The following is a 24,737-nucleotide window of genomic DNA, read 5'->3' on the forward strand; positions in this document are numbered from 1 at the left end:
GCCGGCCGGAGTGGCCGAGCGGTTCTAGGCGCTACAGTCTGGAACCGCGACTGCTACGGTCGCAGGTTCGACTCCTGCCTCGGGCATGGATGTCCTTAGGTTAGTTAGGTTTAAGTAGTTCTACGTTCTAGGGGACTGATGACCTGGGAAGTTAAGTCCCATAGTGCTCAGAGCGATTTGAACCATTTTCTAAACTATTTATCATCCATGTTTCACTTCCATATATAGCTACAACCCATACGAATATTTTCAGAAATGACTTTCTGACGCCTAAATCTATACTCGATGTTAACAAATTTCTCTTCTTCAGAAACGCTTTCCTTGCCATAGCCAGTCTACATTTTATATTCTCTTTACTTCGATCATGATCAGCTCTTTTGCTTCCTAGATAGCAAACCTCATTTACTACTTTAAGTGTGTCATTTCCTAATATAATTGCAATAGCATCATGTTATTTAATTCGACTACATTCCATTACCCTCGTTTTCCGTCTATTGATGTTTATCTTATACCCTCCTTTCAAGAGACTGTACGTTCCGTTCAATTGCTCTTCCAGGTCCTTTGCTGTCTCTGACAGAATTACAATGTCGTCGGAAAACCTCAAAATTTTTATTTTTTCTCCGTGGATTTTAATTCTTACTCCATATTTTTCTCTTGTTTCCTTTACTGCTCGCTCAATATACAGATTGAATAACATCGGGGATAGGCTACAACCCTGTTTCTCTCCCTTCGCAATCCCTGCTTCCCTTTCGTGCCACTCGATTCTTATAACTGCCATTTGGTTTCTGTAGAAACTGAAAATAGCCTTTCGCTCCCTGTATTTTACCCCTGCCACCTTCAAAATTTGAAAGAGATTACTCCAGTTGACATTGTCAGAAGCTTTCTCTAAGTGTACAAATGCTAGAAACGAAAATTTGCCTTTTTTAAACCTATGTTCTACTCCTAAGATAAGTCGTAGAGTCAGTAATGCCTCGTGTATTCCATCATTTCTACCGAATCTAAACTGATCTTTGCCGAGCTCGGCTTCCACCAGTTTTCCATTCGTCTCTAAGGAATTCGTGTTAGTATTTTGCAACCCTGACTTATTTAACTGATAGTTCGGTAATTTTCACACCTGTAAATACCCGTTTTCTTAGGGGTTGGAATTATTATATTCTTCTTGAAGTCTAAGGGTATTTCGCCTACCTGATACATGTTGCTCACCAAATGGAAGAATTTTGTCATGGCTAGCTCACCCTAGGCTATCAGTAGTTCTAATAGAATGGTGTCTACTCCAGGGGCCCTGTTTCGACTTAAGTCACTCAGTGCTCTGTCAACTTCTTCATGCGTTATCATATCTCCCATTTCATCTTCATCTACGTCTTCTTCCTTTTCCACAATATTGCCCTCTAGTACAACACCCTGGTATAGATTCTCTATAGACTCCTCCCACCCTTCTGCTTTCGCCTCTTTGCTAAGGACAGGTTTTCGATCTGAGCTCTGATATTTATGCAGGTGATTCTGTTTTCTACAAAGGTCTCTTTAATATCCCTGTAGGCAGTGTCTATCCTACCCAAGTAATACATGCTTCTAAATCCTTACATTTGTCCTCTAGCCATCACTGTTTAGCCATTTTGCACTTCCTGTCAATCTCACTTTTGAGACGTTTGTATTTCTTTTCTCCTGCTTCATTTACTACATTTTGATATTTACTCCTTTCATCTGTTAAATTCAATATGTCTTCTGTTATCCAAGGATTTCTACTAGCCCTCGTCTTTTCACCTACTTGATCCTCTGCTGCATTCACTATTTCATCTGTCAAAGCTACCCATTGTTCTTGTATTGTATTTCTTCCCCCCATTCTTGTCAATAGTTCTCTAATGCTCTCTCTGAAACTCTCTTCAGCCTCTGGTTCTTTCAGTTTATCCAAGTCCCATCTCCTTAAATTCCCACCTTTTTCCAGTTTCTCAGTTTTAATCTACAGTTCATAACCAATAACATGTGGTCAGCGTACAGTTGTAAAACTTCTGTAGCTACCGTAACGTAAGTAAGTGTAGACGGCAGTAGTTTTCCTAATAGCTTTGGTCAGTTAAGGTCGAACCCACATTTCCTGTACGTTGGGTCTGTTGCACGTGTAGCGGGTGTTACTTCATAACGATCACTTTCTTTACGTATGCAACCAGTGCCTAACTAGATTTCCTTCAAAACCAGAAGCGGTGAAAAGTCTAGAAACAGTGAGGAACTATAAAGTGCCAGATAACTTACGCAATATTCTTCTTCTACATAGTTATCCTAGGGTCTGTTACTTGAAAATAAACAGTATTTATAGCAAAACTGAAACTATCAATGTTTAATTCATGTTTTATGCAAAAATTGTTGATTTTTAATGCTAATTAGGTGGAACAGAGGGATACTGTAGCAAGAATAAAGAAAACAGTACAGATTTATCACATAGCGCTAGAGAACTCAGTATCCTCTGCAAAAAGGTGAAATACAAAAACAGCAAAACAAAAATATACCACACATCGCTTCAATACTTCGTCAAACTTACATAAAAGATCTTTCTGTTATTCATAAATAACTTTCGCATTGATGAATAAGAACAGGAAACTCTTGCCTTTGATGATGATGAAGAACCTTCTATTGGGTGCAAAATAACAACAATAATTATATATATTTTTATGTTTGTGCATGTAAACTATGCCTGCATCCAAAGTAATTGCTTAGGTTACATAAAAACGAGAAGTTATGCTATAAACTAATTTTTAATTACGTATAAAATGCAATTTATATTCTGTAAGGATATAAAATGCCAACAGTCTTGCTGCAGTGGTAACACTGGTTCCCGTCAGATCATCGAAATTAAGTAGTGTCGGGCTTGGCTAACACTTGGATGTGTCTGTTACTGTCCGGGTCTGCCGAGCTCTACTGTCAAGCAGGATGCCCTCACCACTTGTGACACCAACTGAGCAGCTACCTGAATGGAAAATAGCGGAACCGGCCACTAAAACTGCCAACGGGCAGGAAAGAGCTGAAGTGACCACATGCCCTCCATATCCGCACCCAGTGACGTATATCGGCTGAGGATGAGTTGTTGGACGGTCGATAAAGCTGGGCCTTCCGAGACCTGTCCGGACGGAATTGGATAGTTAAGGATGTACACAAAACATGATGACCACTGCCCACTGCGACGTTGCACGTCACCTGCTGGCGTTCGGGCAGTAACAGAAGTACACGAGGGGAGCAGACACGGACGGGGCATTACTCGAGCCAAGATATGGGCCCCAAATGGGGAAATTCGTTGAAATAGGCGACTTTGATACCGGCCAGATTATTATTACGCAGAGCCTATGAACGAGTATCTCGAATTTTCGCATGCTATTGCTGTGAGCATCTACGGAAGGACAGTGAATTACCACTAGGCGCTAAAATTTTGGACGTCCACGACTCTTCTAAGAACGTGGGGTTTGGAGGCTTGTCTGCTTTGTAAAGTAGGATAGATGGTGATCTGTGGCATCTCTGCCGGAAGAGCACAATACTGGTGCACGCAGAAGCGTTTCGGAGCGTATCGTTCATCGTATATTGTTGAACATGGAGCTGCGTTGCAGATCATCTATACATGTTCACGTGTTGACCCAACGACATCGTCAGTTACGATTTCAGTGGGCACGGGACCATCGGAATTCGACCGCTGATCAGTGGAAACGTGCCGGGTCTTTGGATTAATCACATTTTTTGTACACTAGGACGCTAGTCGTCTCCACAAACGCCGTAATCGAGTTGCACGGCTGCTCGAAACGTGCAGCGCCTGCACTAGCATGGGACCTGTGATAGTAATCGAAGACACGCTGACAGCAGCGAACTACCTGCAACCCTTCATGCTTGATGCCTTCCCTGACGGCGATGTCATCTTTCAGCAGTGTAATAGTCCGTGTCTCGTAGCCTGAACCATGGTTTGAAGAGCATTACAGTGAACTCACGTTGATGTCTCAGCGACCAAAATCACCTGATGTAAATCCTATCGAACCCTTCCGGATCACTATCGGTCACCATGACCGCGTACGGAAACAGCGGCCCGTTATTTAGGCATATTACGTGAGCTGTGCTTATAAATCTAATGCCACATACCTCCAAAAACCACCAACAAACTGTTGGGTAAATGATATACAGAATCAGTGATGTATTTTGTTCCAAAGACTGACAAACAAGCTATTGAGCAGGTGATCGTACTGTTTTGCCTCATTTGCGTAAAATACAGACTGGAGAGAAGTCGTCGGCTAGCAGATTCTCTCTAACATATTACGTTTCTCCCTAACAATTCTGAGCAACGGCCTTACCGCAGTGGATACACTGGTTCCCGTTAGATCACCGAAGTTAGGCGCTGTCGGGCGTGTCCGGCACTTGGATGCGTGACCATCCGGGCCACCATGCGCTGTTGGCATTTTTCGGGTGCACTCAGCCTCGTGATGCCAATTGAGGAGCTACTCGACCGAATAGGCTCTTAAGTCTGGAACCGCGCGACCGCTACAGTCGCAGGCTCTAATCCTGCCTCGGGCATGGATGTGTGTGATGTCCTTAGGTTAGTTAGGTTTAAGTAGTTCTAAGTTCTAGGGGACTGATAACCTCAGATGTTAAGCCCCATAGTGCTCAGAGCCCTTTTTCGACCGAATAGTAGCGGCTCCGGTCACAGAAATCCGTCATAATGACAGGGAGAGCGGTGTTCTGACCAAACGCCCGCCTATCCTCGTCTGCAACTGAGGATGACACGGCGGTCGGATGGTCCCAATGCGTCACTTGTGGCCTGAAGACGGGGTGCTTTTTTTGGTGCTAACAATTCTAACAATACTACTGGTAAACCTACCATTTACCTTGCATTTATGTAGTGTGCCAGAACTACCGAGCCATAGTTTGATAGCGCCACATGAGGCTGGTCCCTCAGCACGAGGTCACTGAAGGAACGGGAAAAGGTTGTATGATTAAATCAGTAAGCATTTACGGAACAATGCGGTGGTATTCTTCATTGCAACGTAGATGACTTCACACGGGGAAGAATCGTCGGGAAATTGTAGGAGGAATGTGAGGATTGTAGCCGAGGCTACCCAGCGCTGTGTTACGTGCGTCCGGATCATTGCGAGCCATGGTCGACCATGGGAAACTACAGAAGCAATGACCTCTACAGTGTGCAACACCCAAGAAATGATCCACATGAAACAGTGGGTGCAATAGCAAATTAATATAACAGGACTGCAATGCACGCAATCTTACGCTCCACAATGGCACGGCAAGTGCATGGGGGTGACCTCCACCAGTCTGTTGTGCTCCGTTGACACCCACACGTCGGCGGGCCGTTTCCGATGGTGCCAAGATCATACCGACTGGAAGAACGGGGAGTGGGATCACGTGCTCGTGTGGGGTGAGTACAGAGTCAGTCTGAGTAGTGATCCTGCACTTACCCACATATGGTGAGAGGTGGGAGCGTGTAATGTCCCCAGAAGCATTGTCGAACAAGGTCGTTTAAATGGTCCAGGTGTTTTGTTTGGGTGGACATAATGTTGCATGGGGCATTGACCTCCAAATCTTTGAACACGGTATATTCACTGGTAAACGTTACTGTGACTATACTCTTTCCCCATTTACCGCATTTCAGAAGTGCATACGGCTATGACTTCAGCTTTCTGGGCTACAGCGCGCGACTGCATCCAGAAGCGCAGGTGGACCGAGACCGTATTTGGTGAATGGAATGGGTTTACATCCCATTGATCACCTGTGGGGTCTGTTGGGGGGGGGGGGGGGGAAGTACTGGAAAACGTCCACATGAGTCAACGACCTTGCAGCACTTGTCAGCAGCGCTAGTGGAGGAATGAGCCGTTCTACCTAAAGAACTCTTTACCAGACTTTTGGCGAGCTTAGAAGCACGTTACAGAGCATGACTTTTCGTCCGCTGTAATCACACACACTATTAAGAACCACACCAAGCCTTTTGTGATGTCCAGGGGACTACCATAAATCGTGATGGCTTCATTGTAGTTACGGTCTTTGAATAAAAGTGTCATTTCTGTTCATCTCATTGTATATTCCTTTCAGTTACCAGTACTTTCTGTACTATACTATAGCAGTTATTACTGTGTATGGCCCAAGTTTCATCGCATTATGTTAACTGGCACTGAAACAAGTGCGGGAGTTACTTTCGTCCGTAAGTTTTGCAGACCTTCGCAGTTAGCTAATTAGTTGCATCCCCCAAATATCACATGAATGATTTTTGTCTCGAAATGATATGGAACGTGTCAGTTCACAGGATAGATAAACAATATTATTTTTAACATCAATAGTTTCGACAGTAATAATCATACTATTTCTCTCAGTCCTACTCATACAACTACACTGTTTTCTCTCTCTCTCACTCTCTATCTCCCTCTCTCTCTCTCTCTCTCTCATTTAACAGCCTACCAGTTCTTAAAAAAAATCGTCTATGGAATAGAACAAGTTGGCCTGGAGAAATGATTTTAGATTACATTTAAAACCACTTTTGCTACATGCCAGACATTTTATTCTATCGGAAAATAATAATAATCATAAACATTTTTAGTGCCTGTTGCACACCACACTGAGCCTCATACAGCTATAATAATGGGCAACAAAGGTAACATTTCTTCTACTGTTTTATGTATGGACATATATATTCTTCTCAAATAGTAGTAGTTTACTCATGATGAACTTCCTCATTGAATGCTACCTGACCATAAAGTGAAGTACGCAGAGGGGAGGAGGAAAGGAAACGAGGCTTCACGCATTATTTAAGTGTTGACTAAATCGAATCAAAATTAGAAATGACTTAGCAGTACAGTTAACATTATGACGTTACACCCCCTCTGGCCTGTATGTATGCACTGATTCGATGGTAAAGGGTGTCATAAAGCCACTGCAGCCCCTCTTGAGGTAATCAGAATCGCAACTGTTGCAACTAATCCTTGATATCCTACGAACTGGCACTGGGACGGCGTTGCAGTCCCAGTTGATTCCAAACACGTTCTTATTTTTTTGGGACAGATCTGGTGATCTAGCTAGCTATCGTTGATCTCAATATTACGAGGACAGTGAACGAGTATTATCCTGTTGAATAATGGCATCACGATAGGATCGCGTAACACGTGACACACGAGGATGTTTGCAACATGCAGAATGTCTGCGACGAATTGTTGTGCCGACACAGCTGCCATAACGTAATCAGAAGTCACACTCGATGGCTGCCCACACTACGACACCTCGTGTACCACCTCACATGTTAGGTCCCATTGTGCTCAGAGGCATTTGAACCATTTTTGAACTACGAACATGAAATTGCGTAAGAAAGAGTTTGAGAAAAGAGACAAGTTAGTGCTTACAACTGCCACTGACTATATAAATGAAAAGATTGGATGAGATACTGTTAAGTAAAGAACGCACTGGAATCTTACAGTTACAGTTGAAATAGCCAGGTATACAAACTTACGAACTTGTAAGAAAACATCACGAAAGAGGTAGGCCAATAAAGGGAGAAAATTTGTTTCAGAAGTACGAAAAGGTGATAACTACCAAGGAGAAGATAAATTATAGGAAGTTTGGATATTACTGTGGAGAATGAGAAGAAAAGAACCTAGCTAACTGGAAACTCGTCCCTTAATAGACGGATGAGTGGAAATCTTACAAAACCTACAAACGAACGAAGATGAATGCAACGATCAAATAACTAGCGGCTACTTGTTTCATGAAGACGTGAAAGATATAATAATTGTTCAGAAGGAATCAGCTCTGAGTAGTATAAACAGCTCAAAAACAACTGAAATGTCAGGCTCGTGTCTTGAATATGTTTACCTCGCACAGCCAAATTGCATGACGTCCAGGGTCGCCGTAGTTTCATTGTTTCTCTCCTCACGTGCTCAGTGATAACCACTAGCTTAGACGCGTAAAAGGATTTGTACACAAAGCTACAAAAGTCAGTCTTATACGCTCACGGCAGTGCTGTGATATTTCTACTAGTGGAAGTAAGATGATACTTCATGAGAATGCAGCCTTCCTTAGCGAATGTTACTGCTTAAATATTTTTGGTTTGTATTCAGGGAAACAGACTGGCCTTTTACGCATCGTTCCTGAATTTTCTGCCGTTTTCATATGGTCCGTCCTCTATTACTTTAGATTCGTCGCTTTCCCGTGATACAAAACTGTAAGGAGGGGTATTTAAAAAGAATATATTGCTTTAAAAAGTTAGCAATTCTGACGCGTGATGTAACGTAAGCTACCTGGAGCTAAAATTAAATGTCTAAACATAGAGACCGTGTGGTTGTAAGTCGACGGTTTTATTGGGTTTTTTTTAGATTTATTTTAAAGAATGACGCTAAACGAAGACTTAAAAAGTGCGACAGTCAATGAAAATATACGAAAATATAATTGATAGAATTTTTCCCCACTGTTATATCCGTCGAGATACGGTATGTCGTTTCGAGTGTTAATCCTAATAGAAAGCTAGCTATGGCCTAAATTGGATGTTTGAATCTTCTGCAGTTTCGGTATCTGTTGATCTCAGCTACCTAGCAACGGCCAGACAATAGAAGCTGTTCTCTTAGTTCTCTGCTAGGATCGCTCTGCTCCTAGTCGAACATACATCGTTCGCGAGCACGGTCACTAGCGCCTTGTTTCCTGTTTGATAGTTTAACTTTCCTGGTGACATTTTTTTACTGTGCTTCGACTTAGCTGTGTATTAAACATCCTTTTGTGTATGTGGTGGATGGTAATTATTTGTTGGAGGCGTAGAACCACCTAACTCCTATAGCCGTGCATCCACGGCACAACGTGATTTGTCGAATTTTATTTACAGCGCTCGTCGGACCCGGGACGTACAAGAACACAGTATGAATCAACGCAACAGCGAAGCCCTTTCAGCCAACAGCTAGCACTCGCCAGTCACGAGCCAAACAACGAAACTCTAACATGGAGAATACGAAGACAAGCAGCTGCTTAACAAGTTAGATAAAGTATTAAACGTATCGACCAATCGATCTGCAAGCGATACATAGATGGCTTTTACACTGGTGCAGTCGAAACACTGCCAGCTGCATCGGCGACCACAGTGAGTACTATCAGCAATGCTCCTCCCACCAACAAGTATACAAGTATGAGGTGCTTAACAGTAGTTCTTTTGTACTCGTTGTGAAGGGCGTAGATAAAAATATCAGCAGACTATAAGTACAGTAGATGCTGTAGCAAAAAGGGTGGTGGATAACATTAGCTTGCGGCTTGCAGAACACGAATTGGCGCTTAATTGTAATGAAACACGGTACATGTAGTTTCCGACATGGCACCCTTATAAAAGAGAAATTACACTGCCAAATGTTGATCAAATAATTAGTGAAGTTCGAACAGTATATTGTGTTACGGCTGAAACTCACTTGGAACTATCACATATAGGGTTTTACGAAGAAACTAAATTTGTAAAACCTCACATCGTCAGCTGAGGGAGACACAAGTATCTGTGTTACTTACTATAAATTTTAATTGTCTTGATCGCAATACTGACCACTAGATTACAGCCCTCATAACTACGTAAACAAATAAAAACATGTCTTTCAATTAATATGAAAATCTCCTAACAATATTTAACGTATGTATTTTAAATATTTCCGGAGGGTACAAGTGGCCTACTCTTTTCGCAACCGGAGTGCCATAGCCAGTAGTATATTTAGACGCTGGTTTTGTGAAACTGTACCTCATAATCAACAATGTCATGACCAGATAATTCGTTTTGTGACGTTGTTTGACTTCGAGAACAGAAAAGAAAGAATCACAGCAACATACACCTACAATTAATCACGCAGTTAGTAACTGTCAGGCATAGTTTGTAAACTAAAAACCAGTCCAAACTATAGTGTACAACTGATCAGTTTATAGCTGAACACAGAGAAATTCAATCTTGACCCTTGCTTGTAATCACAATACTTTAACAAGAAAATGATTAATTGTTGATAACACCGCTCCAGATCGTTTGAATAAAGACATGAGTCGAATGATTGAATTTATATGAGTTAATACGATTTTTTTTCTATCGTTTCGGCCTGCTATGGACCACGAAGATTTTTATTTCTTCCCTGATTGTGTTTTCCTCTTTTGCCAGTAGATTTTCATTTTCGATGACTGTGCTTCTTTTCTCTGTTTTGACCATTTGCAGGCAGGACGTGGAACTGGCGTAATAAGCGAAATAAGGTTTTTAGTAATTTTGACTTTTTCTCTGAAAACTTCTCGATCCTGAATATCATCAAATGAAATTTCAGCTTCCTCTAAATTCTTTTTAACTTCGCTTGCCCATTTTGAATACGATTTTGTTTTTGAAATTGATGAATGTATGCGATGAGTAAGTCTCTGGGGTTCATTCTTTCCAGATGACCAAAAAACATCATTCTCCGCCTCCTCATGCTGGTAACAGTGTCTTCTGTATGTTCGTATAATTCACAGTTGTGTCTTCGGCGGAATTCTCCGTTTTCTTTGATAGGGCCAAGGATTTTCCTCAGAATTTTTCGGTCTTTTATTTCAAGTTTTCGTAGTGGTCTTTTCTTGGTCATGTTTAAACATTCTGATGCATACAAAGCTAATTACGGTGTTATAATGACAAATTTCTAGTTTTATAGATAGGCTTTTGCTTTTGTAAAAGTCTTTGCACAGATGAAAGCATCTTCTAATTTAGAACACCTACTTCCTACAGCTGCATTTTCTGAACCGTCGGGTGTAATTATTTCACCAAGATATTTAAATTTCTTCGACTGCCTGATTTTATCTTGTTGTATTTCAATATGAGGAGGAGCGTGTTTGATGATTGTGATGAATTCAGTTTTGTTACATGCTTTAGGCCAGTCTTAGGAGCAATTGATTGTAGGCTGTACACTTGAACCTTCATCAAATTTATTTGCAGTGAGTGCCAGCTCATCAGCAAAAGCCAAACAGTTTCCACTGAGGCCATTTCTTTTGTGTCCAATTTGAATCCCATAACCTGGCGGTACGGTTGTTTCCCACTCTCTGACTACCTTTTCCAGGGCAATGGAGAGAGCAGGTCACCTTGTCTCACCCCTGTACAGATTTCAATTAGTTCTGATAGTTGGCCTCTGAACTTGACCTTTGACACCGTGTTATCTAAAGTGGCGCTTATCAGATTGATTGTTGTCCTATCTAGACCAAATTCGGCAAGGGTGTTCTTTATTGTTTCTCGATCAATTGAGTCATACGCTTTTTGAAAGTCGACAAAAGTCACAACAAACGTTTTTGATCTTGGTTTGGAGTTTGATACAACAGATTTCAGGTTATGGACCTGCTCTGCATAGGATCTTGATGTCCTGAAACCAGTTTGATATTCGCCCAATTGTTGATCTAAGACTGATTCAGCTCTGTTTAACAACAGTCTGGAAAAGATCTTGTACGTCGTTGGTAGCAAAGAGATTCCTCGGTAATTATTCAGATCACTCTTATCGCCTTTTTTATGAAGTGGGTAAATAATTGCTAGCGTCCAATCTGGAGGTAGAGTTTCAGTTTATTACGAAATACTGAAAGGAACTATACCACGTTCTATGCAAGCTATTTCGAGGAGATAACAGCATACACATACTCTGTAGGAAAAATCTGCCTTGAAGCTCTACATTCAGGAAACATCTTCAGAACCTACCTTTTCTCCTGAAATTTATACTTGCAGAGAATGGGGTATTTTTCACTGTTAATATAGGGAAACTGTCCACGAACTGATTTATTATCTGCACTATTTTTAACCATCGATTCGGCAAAAGAGCCGAGTCAACAAAGATAGAAAAAGGGCGATTTGGGGAAAGAATAGTGTGGTCATAAAATTTTTGTGCAGTGGTAGGAGCGAGTACAAGGACCAGGAACGAGACACTAAAAACTCCTGCGACAGAACTTCGCGAAGGGGCGGGGGTGTGGGGGGGTGGAGGGTGGGAAGGTCACTATCTTGGGTTTTCCTTGAATATCACGAAAACCGGGCATTCCAGCGAAATTATTTCCCGGTACCAAATTAAGCTATATTAAATTTCCTATAAAAAGGTCTTATTAATTTTTTCACTAGGACTACAGGTTTCCGGGCCGCAGAGCATGGAAAAATCGCAGCTTGCTGAAAACAGTGTTTTAACGGTATGAAATTACTGTATACTTTTAAATGAAGTGGATTGAGCACAAATATTCAACGTGTGTATCATGTAAGTGCAAGAGAGCCGTGTTAAAGAATAAATTGTGTTCAGATGTGTAAGACGGTGGCGGGTGTAGAAGTGCTAGTGAAGGTACGTCGGCAGGTTGTGGTCATGCGCTTTCCTCCTTCATAGGTCTGCAAATTGAGGAGTGAGCATGTGCTACTCCAACTGTATCCACCCCACTACGTCACGAGAAGCTACTGCGGGATGTTTCACAAAGTATTACAGACCTTTAACAGCGCGCCTTATGAATCACTGGCAATGCAGTGAGGAAACATGCTCGAGGGTGCACAGAGTGCGTTAAATGTATATGGAATGCAGATATGAATTACTGATAATACTAACGCAAGAAAATCATGTACATAGAATGTACATAAATCTATGGGCATTTTCCTACTCTGATAGAGAGAAAATTTATTCTTAGTCATCCTCTAGGGCGGCTATAGCCCTCCTGAGGTGTTTCGCTTGATTTCATGCATCCCACACGACCTAACTATTACGCGTTTCCTCCTTCATGGCAAAACTCGGCCGCATACCACAGGTGCAACGAATACGCTACTGCAGCCTTTTGGATGGGAAGTGTTTGATCACCCACCAACTGCGCAAACTTGGCTCCCTTTGATTTTCATCTCTTCAATTACATGAACCGCTAGCGATGAGGACAGCATTTTCGCAAGACAACGAAATGTAGAAGAGAGTAAGTCAGCCGGCCGCTGTGGCCGAGCAGTTCTAGGCCCCTCAGTCCGGAACCGCGCTGCTGCTACGGTCGCAGGTTCGAATCCTGCTTCGGGCATGGATGTGTGTGATGTGCTTAGGTTAGTTAGGTTTAAGTAGTTCTAGGTCTAGGGGACTGATGACCTCAGCTGTTAAGTCCCATAGAGCTTAGAGCCATTTGAAGAGTAGGTCATTGGCGGAAATCACAAGCGACCGCCGTCTGTGACGAGGCTCTTGGAAAGTTGGTACCACGCTACGACAAATGTCTAATTGGGAGAGGCGGCTACGTAGAGAAACACTCTAGCCAAGTTACAACCATTGGTATATGCGTAGCTGATCTAAATTTAAATTAAAGGCGGTCATTGTAAAGAAGTAGGGAAAATTATGTTGAGCTTCAAAAGATATTGTGTATTTTTACAATATTTAGATGACTATCGTTTACGTCAATAGCTAGGTTACTATATAAGAAGTGGAGTGAGTCTGCTAAGGCGCGACATGTTTGATGCCAATGAAGAGGTGAGACAGTTGTGACTTGGACTGCAATAGTTCAGACGTAATCGATATTTTTGTATTAAGTTAATCACCAAAGGAATAGTGGATAGTTACGGTGTGTGGGAAATTCACAGAAATATTCAAAATATTTCACAAGAGGAACAAGAGCTCAAAAGTAGAAAATGAAAATTTTTCATCTGAAATTCAAAGGTTAAAAAGGTTTTTTAATAATTTCATCAAATAAATAGTTTGCAAAGTTGCCATATGGAGCTTGGAGGAAAAAGTATTGAATCTTCAACTTCGAAGTGATCGTTGGGGACAGAAACAAATGTATGTGTCCTCGAATGTCTTGGGTAACAACGAATTTGTGTTGCTGAATTGACGCCAGGCGGTGATAGGACGTACAAATATCGTCGAGGGTTCTTGAGAAGGCTACATCCCAAAACTATTACGAATAAGGTTTTAATATCCTATCATGGTTTTATAACCACCCCGTCAGCCACGCCTCCATCAGTTCATTTACTTATCCAATATGTTATAGTAGAGCTAGGATTGTAATAGCACATTTGAACACTGACAATGTTGAAAATTTACATTGTTTTTCATCAATTATGAGTGGTTAAGTGAATATGAATGATACTCAGATTGAGTGATTGTAGTTTCAAGTGAAATTTTGTTTTACGCATTTTTCATTTTTAACCGTTTTAGCCGTAATTTTGACCGTTTTAGCCGTACTCATAAGTTCACTGGTTTTCGTCTTATTCTTCAGCATTTGTCCCGTGATTCAGGAATGTGCGCCCTTTTGGGTCTCTGTCTCCACTTGGCACGATCTTGCGCTTTGTCGCGATGGTCAGACTATGAATCCAATATTTCCTCCGTCTCCCAATACTATTCTTTCCTGATCTGCTCAAAGTACTTGTCCGTAACAGCGCAGGAAACTCCGAATTTTCTGCGAATTTCCTCATTTGTTACGTAATCATCAAGTGTCGGACGCAACGTCCACCGAAGTATTCTCGTTTCATTTACGGCAAGTCGTTGCTCTGCTTCTTTTGTTGCCGAGGCAGTAGCATCACTGCTGAGCGCAGTAAAATCACACACACACACATACACACACACTTTTATAAAGAACGGAATAAAGTACTGGGTTCTATTAGCAAAAATTCCTTCGGTCAGATTTTACATCACGTTCCGAACAGGGACCCTATAAACATAGCCGTCACAGCACGCGTGTTAAAACTGAATGAAATTTACTCTCACTGCTGACTCGTCTGTAAAACGAATTGTTCGGCAACGGTTAGGGTGGGCCAGCGTAACCTCTGAGCTATATGTCAAGGGCGGATCGGGGTAGTGGCTACCTGCGCGCTTCCTCATTTACGAGCGAAATGTATTGGTTAAGCGTCGCGTATTAGGAGAGATTGGATCGGCCCATTAGGGCACGGGCGGGCAGCACGCCGAGCATCCATCACGTGGCAGGCGACAGAATCAATCAGGGCCGCCGCTGGGCGCCGCACGAGCTTCACACGTCCCTGTCTGTGCAGCGGCCCAGCCGGAGCCCGCTGCGGTCTGCGGCAGCCGTGAAACGATAGGCTCGCTTCCCGGAATGGCGCGCTCTACCGGCAGGCGGAAATTAATAACTACCCGCTGCTAGAGTTCCGAACACGTCGCCTTCACAATGGACTCATTCCTGAAGTCCATTGTCAGATATCAATACGAAACCGAGCTAGGCCATGACTCCTAAGTGAAAGGAATGCATCTAGTCGTGACTCCTATTGACTGGCTAGGGATTAGTTTGCTGCTGAAAACGTTTGGAAAGAGATTTTATACTCGTTGTTGTTGATAAACACACACAGCGCGACTGGTCGTACTCCTCAGTCCACATGCTCAAGAGTTTAGAGAAAATATTATTTCTGGCGCGGGTCGGGTGAGAGGGTTAGTTGGGTTGTTTGCGGGAAGAGAAAAAACTGCGAGGTCATCGGTCTCATCGGATTAGGGAGGATGGGGAATGACGTCGGCCGTGCCCCTTCAAAGGAACCATCCCGGCATTTGCCTGGACCGATTTAGGGAAATCACGGAAAACCTAAATCAGGATGGCCGGACGCCGGATTGAACCGTCGTCCTCCCGAATGCGAGTCCAGTGTACTAACCACTGCGTCACATCGCTCGGTGTGTCGGGTGAGAGCTGAGCGATTTACCGGATTATCAAAAAGTCGGTATAAATTTGAAAACTTAATAAACCACGGAATAATGTAGATAGAGCGGTAAAAATTGACACACATGCTTCGAATTACATGGGGTTTTATTAGAAACAAAAAAAAAAAGTTCACAAAATGTCCGACGGATGGCGCTGGACAGCAAAACTGCTACGCCGAGGCCGGCCGCGGTGGTCTAGCGGTTCTAGGCGCGCAGTCCGGAACCGCGCGACTGCCACGGTCGCAGGTTCGAATCCTGCCTCGGGCATGGATGTGTGTGATGTCCTTAGGTTAGTTAGGTTTCAGTAGTTCTAAGTTCTAGGGGACTGATGACCACAGATCTTAAGTCCCATAGTGCTCAGAGCCATTTGAAACATTTTTTTGCTACGCCGATATGTTACAGAATCGCATCATCCCCAGCCTGGCTGATAAACACCTGCTGGAACGTACGATGTTTATGCAGGATGGCGCTCCACCCCATATTGCTAGACGCGTGAAAGATCTCTTCCGCGGGTCGTCTGGTGATGATCTTGTGCTCAGCCGCCACTTTCGTCATGCTTGGCCTCCCATGTCCCCAGACCTCAGTCAGTGCGATTATTGGCTTTGGGGTTACCTGAAGTCGCAAGTGTATCGTGATCGACCGACATCTCTAGGGATGCTGAAAGAGAACATCACACTCCAATGACTCACCGTAACTCCGGACATGCATTACAGTGCTGTTCACAACATTATTCCTCGACTACAGCTACTGTTGAGGAATGATGGTGGACATATTGAGCATTTCCTGTAAAGGGCATCATCTTTGCTTTGTCTTACTTTGTTATGCTAATTATTGCTATTCTGATCAGATGAAGCGCCATCTGTCGGCTATTTTTTGAACTTTTGTATTTTTTGGGTTCTAATAAAACCCCATGTCATTCCAAGCATGTGTGTCATTTTGTACCTCTCTACCTACGTTATTCCGTGATTTATTCAGTTTTCAAATTTATACTGACTTTTTGATCACCCGGTATGTTAGCCTAGTTTTCAGGCAACGGTTGAGCAGAGGAAAGAGTGTAGAACGGTATGTAACTTTCCTTGTATTTAGGCGAGCAAGTCGGCCACATAGTGTTGGTACAAAATAAGATAAATTTGTTGTACAGTTGAACGCTAGCTGGCCCAGGTCTCAGGGCGGGCCGTGGCAGTTCCGGCTTCCAGCTAGGTACGAGCGAGTCCAGGTACAAAGACCAGTAACATGGCCGGAAATGGGAAAAATCCAGTACGGGAAATTTTGACGGCTGTCACTCCCATGGCCTTTTTGCAGGAGACAAGACATGGCTGAGCGCAGACAAGCTGAAAGATAGCTACTTACAGTTCCCTGAGAGTCAATAATAATTCGCATCAAGCACTAAAGCAGATCTGAATACATGAATGAGGCGCATCCAGTTACACAACAATACTTTAATATGTTTAAAATTACAGAAGTTAATAATTCATAGCAAATGACCAATTACACAACGAACCTCTGCATTAACAACTTCTAAACATTTCATGCGATTTCAACAAACGAAATCTCAGATGATATCATTGCACGACAGTTATCACCCCTAAAAGCTACTCATATGTGTTTCATTTATTGACATATGATGTCTTTTATACGTTTTTTTTATTATTCAAACATATGTCAGAATATCAAACTCTCCACACTTACACAACAAATGAATACAATACGAATACCTTACATACTGTTATACTTGTATATTTATTTAATGAACAATTTAATGTTTTGCCTGTAACTTTATTCAAATGTTGATTAAAAGTGCTATTAAAAAACTGTGATAATTTCAAAGTGGCCAATCACATGTGTTAGTGGACACCACTGATGAAAAGAGAAACAAAAGATGCTTCTGTCAAGAAAACATAAACAACTGTTTAAATAATATTGAACGACAATTTATTTTCATTTAACGTTAGTACACTTGCACAAGAACACTAGATTATTTATTTATGAACAATCCTTCGTTTACAATTATTAAGAATAATCTGTGTGTGACCGAATACTTAAAACATTTCCATATTTCAGTATTTTTGCAATATATTAGTTTGGTCCGGGAAGTGGCCATGGTGAGTCAGATCATGTTTGTAGAACGAAAGAACGATGTATTTTTGGTGGGGACGACCTTGGGGCCAACGGAAAAGCAGACAGAAGCGGAACACTACGGTAGACAAATGGAGTCTGGGATTTTTCGAGTGAAGAACTGAAGCGAGCAGTTCTAGCTAGACACTTTTACATGCGTTCTTGAAGAAGGCAGATCTCCGTGCGATATAGTGCTTTAACCGGTCGTGTGGCTGATAGGTTCTTCAGGGTGGCGAATCCCCGCTACGAGACTTTAAATTTTACATTACATAGCGAAGACGGAGAAGATTTTGTGTGTTCTGGAAGTATGCAGAGCTGCCTGCATTAATGAGTGGTATTCGATTGTGGAGTTGATTGATTCTGGACGTGGTATTCGATTGTGGAGGTAACTGATTGTCGACGGCGAACGGCAGCTGCAATACTTTAACTTCTGAAGGGACTTATATTGCGAGAGGTCTGAATGTGCTCCACAGTACGACTCTAACTTTTTTGCTTGATTTACTATTCTTTGTATCACATGTGTTAATATGCACATCTTCATGTTAAGCTCTGAACTGTTTTCAGCTGGGCACTATTTCGTATATTGTGATTACGAAGTAGACTTACTTTACAAGTATCTCCGATGACTAGTTTGTGGATGTTGCTACATTCTCGTAAAGTTCGCAACGTAACTTAACTGCATTTGATAAAGGTATTTCCCGTCTTTAATACAAACGAATATCATACGATCGTTTCCCATTAACTTGAGATGCCCTTTCTATAATAAACATTATTCAGCATAATTCTCTGTCGTCTAAATGAGCTACAGACCTTAGAATAGGACTCTTGTTATTGAATTAATAATTTATCTTTTATTTTATATTTCTGCGTAATTTATTACTTCGCACTTCTAGACAATGCATAGACTATTGAACTGCAGGATCACAGGTACAGGCTATTATTTCCAGTGAATTAGCTGCAGTATATGAAAGCAGAGGTGGACGGCTCGACCCCTATGACTTTATCGAGCCATTCCTTTTAAACAAAGCCGTGCACAGACCAAGCACCTATAAAGTACGAGTAACCTCAGACAAATCGCAAATGGTTTCTTTGTATGGACTGCTCTTCAGAACGTCAAATACTCAACAGTAATCGTTAGATACCGTCGCAGATAGCAGGAGGTTTTGGGGTCGGTCCCCTACGTTACTTCACTTTTCTCATATACAGTAACCGTTTCGCCTAAGCCTCCCTGCAGTTTCTGTTTATATCATCCCTAAGTGTGAAGAAATCGAAAAAGATATCATTGTCGAAAGGTCTGACTCAACATACAGAAAAGTCAAAACAACCTTTGGTGCAATTAATAGCAAGCGCAGCAAAATTAAGAATGCAACGGGAATTGCACTATTAAATGTAAACAAAAGAGCGGGTAGGTAGAAAGAGTACACTGAAGTCCTCTATGAGGGGAAGACTTGTCTGATGACGTGAAGACGTGGCAGCAGTCGATATGGAAGAGATAGGGGATCTAGTATTAGAATCAGTATTTAAAAGAGCTTTCGAAGACTTAAGATCGAAAGAGGCAGAAGGGATAGATAACATATCATCAGAGTGTCAGAATCGTTTGGGCAAGGGCAACAAAATGACTATTCAATTGATGTGTAGAATGTATGAGTTTGGTGATGTACCATCTGACTTTCGGGAAGGCATCGTCCACTCAATTCCAAGGAGAGCAAGACCCAAAAAGTGCAAGTATTATCGCACAAGCAGCTTAACAGCTAATGCTTCCATGTTTATGACGAGAACATTATAAAGAAAGTTGAGGATGTGTTAGATGGCGACCATTTTGGCTTTAGGAAAGGTAAAGGCACCAAAGGGGCATTTCTGACGTTTCGACCGATAATAGGAGCAAGACTAAAGATGGATCAAGACACGATCATAGGATTCGTTGACCTGTAAAAAGTGTTCGACAATGTAAAATGATGCAATATGTTACAAATTCCGAGAAAATTAAGATTAAGATGAACACAGAATATGCACAAGGGCCAGAAGGGAACAAAATGAGCGGAAGAACAAGAACGAAGTGCTGAGATTAAAATATTTGTGGGACAGGGATATAGTCTTTTGCTTATAATATTCCATCTATACATCGAAGAAATTAAAGAAAGGTGCAAGAGTGGAATTAAAATGCATGGTGAAAGGATATCAATGAAACTGAAGAGAACTTACAGGATCTGATGAATGAAATTTACAATATAATGAGTACAGAATATGGATTGAGAGTAAATCGAAGAAAGACGAAAGTAATGAGAAGTAGCAAAAATGAAAACAGCGAGAGACATAACATGAGAATCGGTGATCACGAATAGATGAAGTTAAGGAGTTCTGCCACCAAGGCAGCAAAATAACCCATTTCGGCCGGAGCAGGGAGGAAATAAAACATAAATTATCACTGCCAAAGAGGGCATTCCTGGCCAACAGAAGTCTACTAGTATCAAACATTGGCCTTAATATGAGGAAGAAATTTTTGAGAATATACGTTTGGAGCACAGAATGGTATGGTAGTGAGACGTGGACAGTGGGAAAACCGGAGCAGAAGCGATTCGAAACATATGTGATGTGGTACCACAGAATAAATTACATTGACTGATAAGGTAAGGAATGAGGAGGTTCTCCACAGAATCGGCGAGGAAAGGAATATATGTGATACACTGACAAGGAGAAGGGACAGAACGGTCGGACGTGGAACCAGAGAGAGCTGTAGAGGATAAAAAGTGTAGAGGGAAACAGATTGGAATACATCCAGCAAATAGTTCAGGACTTAGGTTGCAAGTGATACTCTCAGATAAAGGGATAAAGAGGCTGGCACAGGAGAGGAATGCGTGGCGGGCTGCACCAAACCAGTCAGAAGACTGATGTAAAAAAAAGAATTAAAAAAAGTATCTTGTATTTCTGTTCTCCTGAATTTCCCTGAGCATTTTCTTACTTCCTCCTTTCATAGACCAATTATATTTCTTCTGTTATCTCCGGTTTCTTCGCAGTTACGATCTTTGTACTTCTTTTAAAAGATAAGCTACGCATAATGAAGCTTTGACTCTACCTAACAAATATTTTGGCCTTAATGGTGAAACTGAACTGGATGTAATGTAACACATTTTTAACTGCTTTACGTATTTCCACTAAAATTAATTAAAAAAGGTTATAGGGACTGATCCCTACTGAAATGATAGATGTTCAGTATGATTGCACAGATTTATTGTCGAAAGTTACAAGGGTGAAACTCGATGAACAAACATACGAGGGTAAGTCAATTATTATTCGTAAAGTAGTTCTAAAATTTTATTGTAATCAAATAGGAAACTTACAAGAACACCATTCTTCGACATAGTCTCCTTACGTTTCAACGCACTTGGTCCATCGTTGTACAAACTTCCTGATGCCCTCATAAAAGAAGGTTCTCGGTTGAGCTGCGAGCCAGGAATGAAACGCTTGTTTCACTGTTTCGTCCGATGCAAATCAACAGCCCCTTAATGCTCGTTTGAGTGGACCAACAAGTGATAGTCAGAAGGGGCAAGATCGGGACGATATGTAGGATGATACAGTACTTCAAATTTGAGTTTCTGGAGCTTTTCAGCAGTGTGGGCAGCAGTATGCGGACGGGAATTGTCGTGCAACAACACAACACCTTTTGACAGCAATCCTCGGCGTTTGCTTCAAATTGCTGCCTTTAGCGTAGCAGTAAGCATCTAACTGTAATGTACATTGTTTATTGTTGTGGCCCTTTCCTAATAATGTTCCGGTACTGGATCTTGTGCGTCCGAAGAAACCGTAAGTATCAACTTTCCTGCGGACGGTTGTGTCTTGAACTTTTTCTTGCACGGCGAATTTGGATGTTTCCATTCCATACTCTGCCGTTTACTTTTCGGCTCGTAATGATGGATCCATGTTTCGTCACCATTAATGATCCTGTCTAAGAAGTTGTCCCTTTCATTACCGTAGCGATCCAAATGTTTTTTGCAGTTGTCCAAACACATTTGTTTATGCAACTGTGTGAGTTGTTTCGGTACCCGTCTTGCACAAACTATATGAAATCCAAGTCTGTTGTGGATGATTTCGTAGGCAGAACCTTGACTAATTTGCAGACGTTGTGCCACTTCGTCAATAGTTAATCGTCTATCTGAGAGAATAATTTCACGTGAACGCTCAATGGTTTCTTGATTTGTGGCGGTAAACGGTCGTCCGGCTCCTTCATCGTGCGTAACACTTGTGCGACAGTTTCGAAATTTATCAATCCATTCGTAGACACTCCATTGTGGCAAAACACTGTTCCCGTACTGTACCGAGAATCTTCATTGAATTTTGGCCCCTGATACGCCTTCCGACTACAAAAAAAAAAAAAAAAGAAAAAAAAAAGGATCACTGACGTTACTCTTCTTTGGTGCAAACAGACAGCGGAGCAGCCATAATTAACAGCGCGGCAGCGATAACGAAACTAACCTAGCAGCTTGAAAACTGCAAACATATAACAACAAATAAACAAAGCAGGCGTCATCAACTTAAAACGACAGTACTATCAAAATAAACAAAAATATAACTAAATTGCGTAGAACAGTTGACTTACCCTCGTAAATAACTCTTTACTACGACGAATACAAAAAGGGCTATGGTACAGCTGACAGTGTGGAGTCCCTACATCATAGTTCCCACTTACAAAGTGGATAACATCATCTGACTATACTTCACTAGATTGACAGAGATTGTGTTCTGTTAACTCCTCACTAGTGTGTGGTGCTACGGCTGCTGGTGTCTGAAGAGGTGAACATTTTATGCGGTGAGAAATCCACTTCCAATATTCCCGTCAAGCCGGAGCAGCACAGTGCTTACCATGCATGATCGTGAGTCCGCTGTGCGAGGGACTGTAGCCGCTGCAGTGGCTCGACCAAAATACTACAGCCCTCAGTGCTGGATACAGTATCCGGAACTGTGTCTCCAAACCAGACAAGAAACTGTGGTGTCACGTGAACCAAGACTCTCGGTCAGAAAATTCGTTCAGATTTACCTCAAGAGAACTAACACTGAATACATGATGGATTTTGCAAGTACCACACACCACCTTCGTCTGATAACGGCCCTCACTGAGGCAGTATGGACACGACTCTCCTCTCTGTCTCCCCTCAACTCTCTGCCCATGCTCCCTATTACTATATTCAGAAAACAAACACTCCACGTTGAGTTTCTTGAAAAAGCACAATCCACAGACAGCACTGTATGAGAGATGCTTTTCGCTGATTGCGTATTTTTTAATACTTAGTAGTAATATTATCCAACAAACAGACAGATTATTTTCCACCAATCTTCTTTCTACTGCAGCATCAAACAGGTGCTCCCTGGCATCATAGTTAGCTCACTATTCAAGACGCAGATTCACCATTCGCTGCAGAACACTGGCTTGGGAGCCAACGCGACCCTCAAAAACTTGTGGCGTGTCTCGGAGCTCCTGTGTGATGGACGTCAAACCGAGTTTTCTTTTTTGGCTGATATGGCGTTTTCAAGAAGGCCTAGAAAAACAATGTCAAGGCTACCTGCGAAAGCTTAGGCACACTCTCTCCTACCAGCGTTCTGTTTCGTTCTGACTTAGCAAGGAAGTAATGGAAGATGAGGCGCCGGCCTCTGCATGTTAATAGCTCGTGTCCCATTAAATGTGCATCACTTGATGGACACTGACGAACACCCTGCTGCCGAAGGCGTGTGTGCCACTGTTCCTCCCGCAGCAAGGAAGCGATGACCAGGACTCCTGGCTCATCGCCCTGGACACCCCAACTCAGTCCTTGCATTCCCTGAATTGCTAACAATAAAGTGGCTGTTCTGCAATCTACACCTCGCTGAACAGCAGCCTTAGCTGTCTCATGAGGAAGACAGGCCACCAACATGAGCACAATTCCTTCACCTTAAAGGACTGCATGCAAAGTTAGATTACAATTAACATTATGCCTAATCCTCTAAAGTATTCAATGAATTGCTCACTGTGCCTCCTTAAAGCAACACGAGTGCCCTAGACTGCATGAGGTCCGTAATTGTGATTAATTAGATGAAAGAAAGGTGAGCCCAAAGAACTTGCCACATTTCAGCATGTCCTGTCATCCTGTCCTTTCTTCTTTCCAGTGTTTTCCAAATGTACCTTTCTTCGTCGAGTCTGCGGAAAACACCATAACTCGTTATCCTATCAGTCCACCTAAATTTAAACATCCTGCCATAGCATCACGTCTCGGACGTTTTGATTCTCTTTCTTTTGCGTTCTCCTGCAGCCCACCGTTCACTTCCACTCAATGCTGCGCTCCAAATGCAAATGTTCAGAAAATTTTTCTCCAGATTAAGTTCGGCGTTCGATACTAACATGTTAATTTTGACCAGGAATGTCCTTTCTCCCTGAGCTAGTATGCCTTTTTTGTCCTCTTTGCTTCGTCTGCTATGGGTTATTTTGATTCCAAGATAGCAGAGTTCCTTAACTTTCTTTATTTCCCGTTCTTCAATTCTGATGTTACGGTTCTCGATATTGTCTTTTCTGCTAATTCTCAGTACTTCTGTATTTTATCGGTTTACTTGTCAATCCACATTATGTACTCATTAGTCTGTTCATTCCGTTCAAAATGTACTGTAGTTCTTCTTCACTTTCACTTAAGATAACAATATCATCAGCGGATTCTACCTCTGACATCCTTCACCCACGAATTTTAATACCACTCTTGAACCTTTCTTTAGCAAAATTTTAAGCAGCTTAACGCTTTCTTCCAGGTCGACAAATTCTATGAGCATGTCTTGATTTTTTAAAGTCTTGCTTCGGTTATCAGACAAAATGTCAGAACTGCTTCTCTGCTGTGATTGTCTTTCAGAAAACAAACTAATCGTCATCTAACATATCCTGAATTTTGTTTTCCAGTCCTACGTTTATCATTCTAGTAAGCACCTTGGATGCATGATCTGTTAAGATGATTGTGGGAAAGTTTTCGCTCTAATCTGCCCTTGGTATCTCCAGGATTGTGTGAACGATATTCTTCTCAAAGT

Source organism: Schistocerca americana, chromosome 1 (genome assembly GCF_021461395.2).
Source record: "Schistocerca americana isolate TAMUIC-IGC-003095 chromosome 1, iqSchAmer2.1, whole genome shotgun sequence".
In the NCBI taxonomy this organism is placed as follows: Eukaryota; Metazoa; Arthropoda; class Insecta; order Orthoptera; family Acrididae; genus Schistocerca; species Schistocerca americana.